This window comes from Emys orbicularis, chromosome 1 (assembly GCF_028017835.1).
Source record: "Emys orbicularis isolate rEmyOrb1 chromosome 1, rEmyOrb1.hap1, whole genome shotgun sequence".
Classification (NCBI taxonomy): Eukaryota; Metazoa; Chordata; order Testudines; family Emydidae; genus Emys; species Emys orbicularis.
The window spans coordinates 115,518,250-115,527,415 of NC_088683.1; positions in this window are offsets into that span (position 1 = coordinate 115,518,250).

Here is a 9,166-nt window from a genome sequence, read left to right on the forward strand (position 1 = left end):
ACGTCTATTAAGGGCTTGATCCTGCAAGGTACTGAGTGCAGCACTTAAGCATGTGCTTAACTTTAAGCTTGTTAGAGGTCCCATGGTTTATGTGCTATGCTGGATCGGGGCTCTTATTTCTAGCAACATACAGGATCCAGCCCCACAGTTCTATAGAACAGTGCTGCCTAGTGGACAGGAGACCTGGTTTCCACTCCAGGCCATTGACCTGCTGGGTGATCTTGGGTAAGTCACTTCCTGCCCTGTACCTCAGTTTCCCCATCTGTGAAATGTGGATAATGATATTGACCTCCTTTGTAATGTGTTTTGAGATCAGCTGATGAAAAGTACTATATAAAATCTGGGTATTATTATTATTAGGCACAGATGTCCCTTAAACTTTTGTTATCTACAGAAATCCCTAAACTGTCCCAGGTTGTTGACTGCTGAAGCACAAGTGCGTTTCCCTCTGGCTCAGTGGGGTGGGGAACCTGTCAGACCCCCACACTGTCACCGTCAGCCAGATCTCCTACCAACATGTCATTCTGAAGTCTAGCCATTTCTGAGAGCTTTCTCCTGACAGCCTTCCCTAAGCTTCCCAAGCGCGCAAAGCGTCTTTCACTGCCACTTCATCTGCAGCAGATAGGCCACCCAGCTAATAATTTCATCGCAATGCTTCTGCACAAGAGCAAGGAAGGAGAGAGAAAGTTTAGAGGCCTCTCGTTTGATCTGTCACAGTCTTCACTACGCTCCAATTTGCTGTAGCCCAGTGCACATCATCACGCAGGATGATGCTTTTGTCTGTGCTGATTGGAGATGTTGTTCGATGCTGGGAGCAGGCGGCTTAACTTCATTTATTTGAGATGGACCTGAAGCAAAACCACAGAGTCAGCCTCCTTTTATTCATATCTCTTTGTATTATGGAAGCCCCTAGGGGACTCTAGTTAAATGAGGGCCCCATTATGCTAGATGCTGCACATACACCATAGAAAGAGAGTGTCCCTACATGGACAAGGCCATGGGTGGGAGAAAAGAAGGCTTATCTCCATTCTACAGATAGTGAACTGAGGCAGAGAGAGATTCAGTCACTTGCTGAGGGTCACACAAGAAATCTGTGGTAGAACCAGGACTGGAACTCAGATCTCCTGACTCACAGCCCAGTACCTTAACCTGGCAGGGAGTCAAACTGGTATTTATTTCGGTTTGGTTCAGGTTCGGGTCCAATTGTATTCTGTGTGTTCAGGTTCCAGCCACTCAAGAAAAAAAAAATTAAACACCAGTTCAGATCAAATTTCAATCTTAGTGAGGTAAATTAAAAGAGTTGAAACTTAAAATTGAAACTATTTTTATTTTTCACCATTTAACTTTGGTTTTGTGTTGTCAGATAAACACGTCTTTATGAACAATTATTTTGCGCAGACTAATATAACATCTAATATTTGCTGCTGCATAATATTGGACCTCTGCAGTGACAGGATACATTTGAGTTTGGGGCATGGGCCTTAGCTCGGGGAGAGCAACTGGAGGGTGGGAGGGGCTGCCCCAGGGATTGGGGATGGGAGGGAGGTGGCCTGCCTAAGGGGGAGAAGGGTTGGGGTGCCAATACCTTTGCCTGTGGGCTTGAAGAGTTATTGTTAACTTCTGGGACAAGGTAACATTCCACCTCTTCTCTCCCCAGGGGGAATCTCAGAGATGGTTCATGGTTGGGCAGGCTGCTCCTAAGTTTCTCTCTCCCTCCCTACTCTTGTGGGCTAGCATCCTTGTATTCTCATCTCATTCTACTGGCACAGGCCTTGCTGTAGCAATCACAAGCCTATTTGTTATTGTGCTGTCTCGTTTGAAAATAAGATCACAGTAGTTTAAACGCACTGGGCTTAAAAAATGCCGGACCTTTATTTTAACCAGTCACCCAATTTTTTTTCCAGTTCAGTTTAGGGTGACCAGATGTCCTGATATTATTGGGACTGTTCCGATATTAGGAGCTTTGTCTTATATAGGAGCCTATTGTCCCCGATAGGACCCTATTGTGAGGCACTGTACCTTAAAATAGCACCCTGTAACCCCAGTACTCATCATTTGTAGCTGGTTGTGATATTTCATACACAGCATGCCTTGTAAGGTATCATATGAGAGGTCATGATCTGCTGAAACTCATTGTTCTGTCACAATATGTATATCTGTAGTGAGTAGGAAGTTATAAGATTTTGCCATATGGTTGTTATTGAAATATGTTGTGAGGCTGGGAGGCATCTACAGCTAGCTCTCTAGTGGCAACAAAAGAGGGGACCCACACCTAGGCGAGTGTGAAATGATCATCACCAGCCATTCACCAGCAGGGGAACTGTAAACAAGGGATTTACAATTCAATAAGACACAGTCGCGTAAGCACCACACAATGGGGATTACTCAACTCTGTGACTCAGCAAGGCCCACCGGGACATGCCTGGGCCAGTATTTTCCCTGGGACATGAATTGAGAATATAAAACATGGGATGGTGGCATCATAGGGTCTCCTCTCTCCTCCCCCACCTGCACTGAAGGCAACAGGAACGCTGGAAAGACAAAGACTTTGAACTGGGGAGATTGGTCTCAGGCTGAGCAGGGAATTCAGCCTGTGTATTAAGAACTATAACCTGCCTGTAATATCCAGTGGGGCAAGAAAAGCTGCTTGACTCAAAACTTACTGAGTCTGATAACGTTTAGGATTTGGAATGCGTGTTTCTTTTTATTTCTTAGGTAACTATTTCTGACCTTTATGCCTACCACTTATCATCACTTAAAACCTATCTTTCTGTAGTTAATAAACTTATTTTAATGTTTTATCTTAACCAGAGAGTTTGTCTGAAGAGCTTGGGGAATCTGCTCAGATTACAGGCTGAGGCATGTCCACCACCCTTTGAAGGAATGGCGAACTAATTAATGAGCGTGCACTGGGGTGGGGGAGATTTGCTGGTTTTTCCCTGGGTATGGTTCATGAATGGCATAGAGAGCATTCATGCAATTTAGCTGGGTGCGTCCCTGCATGTTGTTGACTAAGTGATCACAGCGCTTGGTGGGGTTTGCTGCTTGTCACTAGCAAAACATTGTGAGAGAAAGCCCAGGCTGGAGAGTCAAGGGGGCACAACAGTCCCACAGTCCGAAGCTGCACCCCGGGGGTCCCATCACATCTATTCCCCACCCAGCTCCCATCCCAATTTTTCACACTTGCTATCTGGTCACCCTAGTTCAGTTCTGGTTCAGTAGGTAGGACAAAATTATGGGTCAGGTTCAGTTCCAGTTCAAATAAAAATAGCGGTTCAAAGTGGTTCTCTAGTTTCAGTTAGTTCTGGTCCCTCTCCCAGTGGCGCTGGAACATTTTTAATAGTGGGGGTGCAAAAAGCCAGCCCCCTTAACCCTGTCTGCACCCTGCCCCCCAAAGCTGGGGCTGGGAGCAGGGCTGTCTCTCCAGGAGGGAAGGAACCGGACAGGCATAAGGGGGCTGAGTCTGGGGCCAGCAGCCAAGACCCCGGGTGCGGGGCCAGCAGCTGGAACATCCGGATGCGGGGCCGGAACCCTGTAGGGGGGACCAGGAGCAGAGGCTAGGTGCGGGGCTGGGAGCCAGGACCCCACATACGGGACAGGGAGCAGAGCTCCACGTAAATCCTGGGGGTGCTGCAGCATCACCGTACCCATAGTTCCTGCCCCTATGCCCATTCCCTGACCAAAAACTACCCTGAACCTCAGAGACATCAGGACATGGAGCTGGACTTTGCAGATGCCCTTCTCTCTATAATAGGCCAAACCAAACTGCAGTGACTCTGCGGTAGTGTATACAATAGCAAGCATGGGATAAACACCTAGGCAGACAGATGGCAAAGAGTGCTGTCTACTAACAGCAAGCTGCAGTGCCTTTGTAGCCTAATTTTCCTATAAAAAAGATGAGATTAAAAATATACTCGTTATGTCAGATGGCATCCAGGCTCTCTTCTTGGGTCCCCAAGTAACTGGCAGGGCTGCAAGTGACACAGATGCTCAAGGTTGTGTCGCTTACTCAGTTAGCAACAGCTTCTCTCTATCTCTCTCTCTCTCTCACCAGTCACTATCACGCAGCACAAGTTATGCTGCCTTTTGTCAGTTCACCACCTTTGTTTTGCCTGTTGCTTCTAAGAAAAAATCTCTGCACAACCCACAGACATGAGACCGTATTTCATTCCTTTCCCTCATGTTTTCCGGTCAGAGGAGACCCTGGATGGTTTCTTGTTTCCTTTTAACACTGTCCACTCTCAGGTACCAGCAGCAGCCTCGCCACATCATTTTCAGACACAAAGCATAAGGCATTCTGCATCTCCTAAGAGGCTAGTTTTTTCCCATCTCCACCTGTTTTCTATCTCAAATACAGTGGCGCAAGTAGAAATCATGTCTTGCTGGTATGCTGCATTCATGGGATGGACACAAAGGGGTGGCACATGACCTCCCCAAGTGACCCCTCCCTGCCCTGCCCCCAGACCGGGGCCCCCACGGTCTCCCCGTCCATCCCCTTCCCGTGATCCACATCCGTCCCACATTAGCTGGGGGGGGGGGTGTCTGTCCTCCCACTGCGCTGGGAACCACAGTGGGGAAAGGAGCAGAATATGGAGCCGCCAGGCAGCCCCACACTGGCAGCTCCTCCGGTGTGGCTGCTATGGAATTAGAGAAAGAACTGACAGGGATTTGAAGGGGATTTCATATTCAAACAGTACCCTTATGTGAGCAAGAGTCAGGCTAGCTGTAACCCTAATAACGCAAGATTTGTAAAAGCGAGGATTGTGTGAGGCGAGTGGGAAAGAACTGTGGGAGAAGTTGTTGCGACCTTGTTTTAGATAAGTATGGAATGTAATCTATAGTCTAAATAGAGGTGAGAAAAATAAGATATGAGGATGACCTATGTATAAACAAAATGCAGCTGTTGCCCATTATTATCTGTAACAAAAGGTATAAATGCTTGCTGTAATTGTTTACCAGGTGAGAGACCTGTTTTGCTCTCTCCCTCCACGCAATTGTTAGAGATAATAAAGTATCTGACTTGCTGCACCCTACCTAAGAGTGAGAACTCTGTTTTAATCTGACACTGCTGTACCACCCTCAGCCTAGCCTCCCCACTCCACTCGCCCTGTCCTCTGGCAGTGCTGTTGTACAGACCTCAGGCAGGAGGACTCAGGAGATGCAGCTGCATGGAAGGTCTGGGGATGGGGCTGGTGGCGGGCTCCTCCTGTGTCTTTCCAGTACACCATACCAGCTATACATATCTTACTGGTACAGCGTACCGGACAGTACCACCGTACTTGCACCACAGCTCAAATACCTCGAACTGGAGTAAAAGTCACTTGATAGGAGCAATCTGCAGTCTATTAACATAAAGATGCTCCCAGTCGGTACTTCTCAGAGACCATCATTCTCAGTCTCTTTCCTTCTTCAGAAAGCGCCTCCACCAGTAAAGTTTTCCTCCCATTTACATTAAAAAGATTCTATGCTCTGTAAAAATATCCTGGATCTGTGTTACAGCCACCTCTTCTGTTCTGTTCCTGATTTTCTGACCACGCTCGCTGATGCCTTTTATTGCAGCTTTCCAAACTCAACACCTCTATCTGGTGCCTTTATCTGCATCTGCAGGCAGCTTGTCTGTGTGCAACAACCAGTTTGTCAGCTTCCAAGGCAGGTGGGCAGTTTCCTATCTGGTTGCTTTAACACATGACACTGCACAAAAGAACTGCAGCTGGGTGGGTCAGCATGCAGCCTGAAACACTGTTTGCAGGTGGCCACTTTTCACCGGAGGGATTTATTGTGAGAGAAATGGGGAACCACATGGGGATTGAAATTCAGACAGCCACTAAAACAAACGACCACAACCTAGAGGTAGCAGTAAGTACAGGCTACACCACTCAGCACATGGCACTTCTATAAAGCTTCTCTTCTTCAAAGTCCAGTACTAGAATGAGCTGTTCTGTTCTCTCACTAGCCACATTTTTGTTCGGTATGTGTATAGCCCCCAGCACAATGGGGCCCTAGTCCTAGGCACTATTGCAATAATTAACAAGAATAACCCCACGCAGAACTAAACAAAGCTTACCGCTCCCAGACCAGACACTGCAGGGTGCATCTGAAAAGAACTAAGAAATTATTACATACATTTATAATGGTGCCTGTTGTTGTAGCATTTGATATCACACTATTTAACAAACCCTTCATTAGATTGACTTATAGGATAATGGGGAAGTGGGAAGATCATTCATAAGTACCTCAGAGACACAAAGTGGAAAACAGTTTTATTATCATCTCTATAAACTTGTATTCAATTCGCCCCTTCTTCTCCTCAATTTGTTTCAAAAGCTTTTCTATCAGTTCAAGTGCTGATGAAGTGGTTGTACTGTGCCAGCAGGTTGCCATGAGATGTTTGCAGAAGCCTCTTCAGTGACTTTTCAGTCGGGTTGAGCAAGGCACAGGGAGAAAGCATCACATGGTAGTGACCGTGAGGGTTTGAAAATCTGAGTAGCAGTATGCCCTGCTGAACCCGAGCACCGAGGCAGCTTGAGCAACCAGTCCTGAGAGCAGATTTTCAAAGGACAAGCACCACCCACTCTCTCTTTTGAATATCACCCTTGTTGTTGAGGGTCAGATTTCCAAAGGCGCTGAGCACCTGCAGCTCCCATTGACTTCAACTGAACATCAGAACCTGAGAGCCCAAGAGAGGGCATCCAAATCCTCTGCTGAACAAGCAAAAAAGGAAGATGATCCTCCACATATTTTCTCCCCCACCCTCCAGCAAACAAGGTGATTGTTTTGTTAATGTTGTAAGATGAGGGGGATTCTGCTGTCTTAAAGTTTACATCTACATTTGAACACTTCAGCCACATAATCTCGAGGTACATGAGACCCTGACAAATTTTAACACTGAGCAACAAAATGGCAAATGAAACTTACCATTGAAAAGTAAAAGGTAATTCTTATTGGAAGGAGCCATTGCCCACTGTCAATTCTGAATGAGCTTTAAGTAGTATAACCTCGATAGTATTCATCACCATGCATTTTTGACAGGTTTCCACGCCCCATTTAGGGCTTATGTCTCGCCTTCCCACCCCGTTTCCATTGGCACCAAATTTTGGTGCCGTCGGCCATTTTGAAAAATGTGTGTGTGTGTTTGACTAGTGGAAGTGATGTGTGTGTTTGTGCTTGGGTACATTTAGAGAAAAAGGTTGAAAGAATAGAGTGAGAGAGTTTAAAGATGAAAAAAGAAAGTTTGAGTAAGGTTTAAAGAAAAAGGAAAGAAAGATTATTTGGGGAGGTTGAGTGAGAAGAGAGGATGGTAAAGACCTAGTTTGGTAGGTTATTCAAGAATAGAAAGATAGAACTTAAAGAAAAAAGGAAATTTTTGTTTTTAAAGGGTTAGTTTAAGAAAAGAATTAAATAATATTAAAAAATGGTTTAAAAAGAACACATATAGCCAAAAAAGGGAATTTACTAAGGCAGAGCCTGTTTAGTAAGCCCATGGTAAAAGAGTTGCTAAGAAAAACACAATTAAACTATTCACTATCAGGGTAGGTTTAAAAAGAGAGCTTTTAAAAACATTAAAAGCTAGGTTTAAAAAGGGCATTTACTAAGGCAAAGCCTGTTTGGTAAGCACATGGTAAAAAAGTGAATAGGAAAGCATTTAAGCTACTCACTATCAGGGTAGGTTAAGAAAAGAGTCTTTAAAATCATTAAATAATATTAAAAACAATAAAACTAGGTTTAAAAGGGGAATTTACTAAGGCAGAGCCTGTTTAGTAAGCACAGGGCCAAAAACTATAAAGGGGTACTAAGAAAAAAGCATTTAAAATCATTAAATAATATTAAAAACTAGGTTTAAAAAGGGAATTTACTAAGGCAGGGCCTGTTTAGTAAGCCCATGGTAAAAACGTTAATAAAAAAACATTAAACTATTCAATACCAGTGTAGGTTAAGAAAAAAGCTTTTAAAAACATTAAAATCTAGGTTTAAAAAGGGAATTTACTAAGGCAAAACCTGTTTGGTAAGCACATGGTAAAAAAGTGAATAAAAAAGCATTTAAACTATTCAATACCAGTGTAGGTTAAGAAAAAAGAGAGGTTAAAAGAAAGAACAGGGCAAGAAAAGGGAAAAGAGAGCCCCCTTTGCAAAGGGCAAGATAGGCAGCACATGGTTGAATCAGAGAGAGAGAGAGAGAGAGAAATCTCACCTTTCAAGTCTTTCTGTAGAATGAGGCAACTTCCCTGGTTCAGACCCTCTCAGACTTGTTATCATCACATTTGGATCGGACCAATTAGAGTTTGTTCTACAACAGCGTCATAGAATTTATTTTCCTGAACCAATTCTAGAGTTCCAAGATTTTAAACAAGAGCCATCTCCCTCCTCTTTCCCCTCCCCTCCTCTCCCCCCCTTTTAACTGTCTTATTCTTATCTAAAGAAACAGACCCCCAGCATTTTCCCCACCATGTAGCCCTTTTACATAGAGGTTTTTATAAAAGTTAAAACCATAAGCTTTTACTAACAAACAATTTTTAAAAGTTTTTCCCTAGGTTTTAAACTAACAGGGGTTATTTATTTATTTTTTTTAGTAAAAATAATGTGAAGCTGCAGCAAAGCTCCTGTTAGCAAAGCAGCCTCTGTGAGTCAGTGGATCATAGAGAAGGAGTTTGCTTCTTCACCTGCTTTTTAACAAACACAAGTAAAAGTTACATTAAGTTTTGCAAAGGTATAATTACTTGAAAAGACAAACCTAAGACACATCCCTTTTGTATGTGTTGTAATTAAAAAAAAAGAGCAGGCAGAAGCGCCATAGGTTTAAAACCCCAGGTTTTTAGTAACAGCCAGTTTATAAACCCCTTATTTCATAAACCATTGGATTAGAGAGAAGAAGAAGATTGCTTATATTGCTTATAAGTTATATTAAGGCTTTTAAGGGAATAAACACTTGAAAAGACATGCCTAATGAAGACACAGTCCTTTATTTACAGGAGTGTTTCAATAAAAAAGAGCAGGCAGAAGCACCCCAGGTTTAAAACCCCAGGTTTTTAGTAACAGACAGATTATAGACCCCTTATTTTGTAAACCAGTGGATCAGAGAGAAAAAGTTTGTTTCTTTTTAACTTTTTAACAAAAAGAGGTGAAAGGCTTGTAAAGGAATAAACACTTGAAAAGACAAGTCTATCTAAAG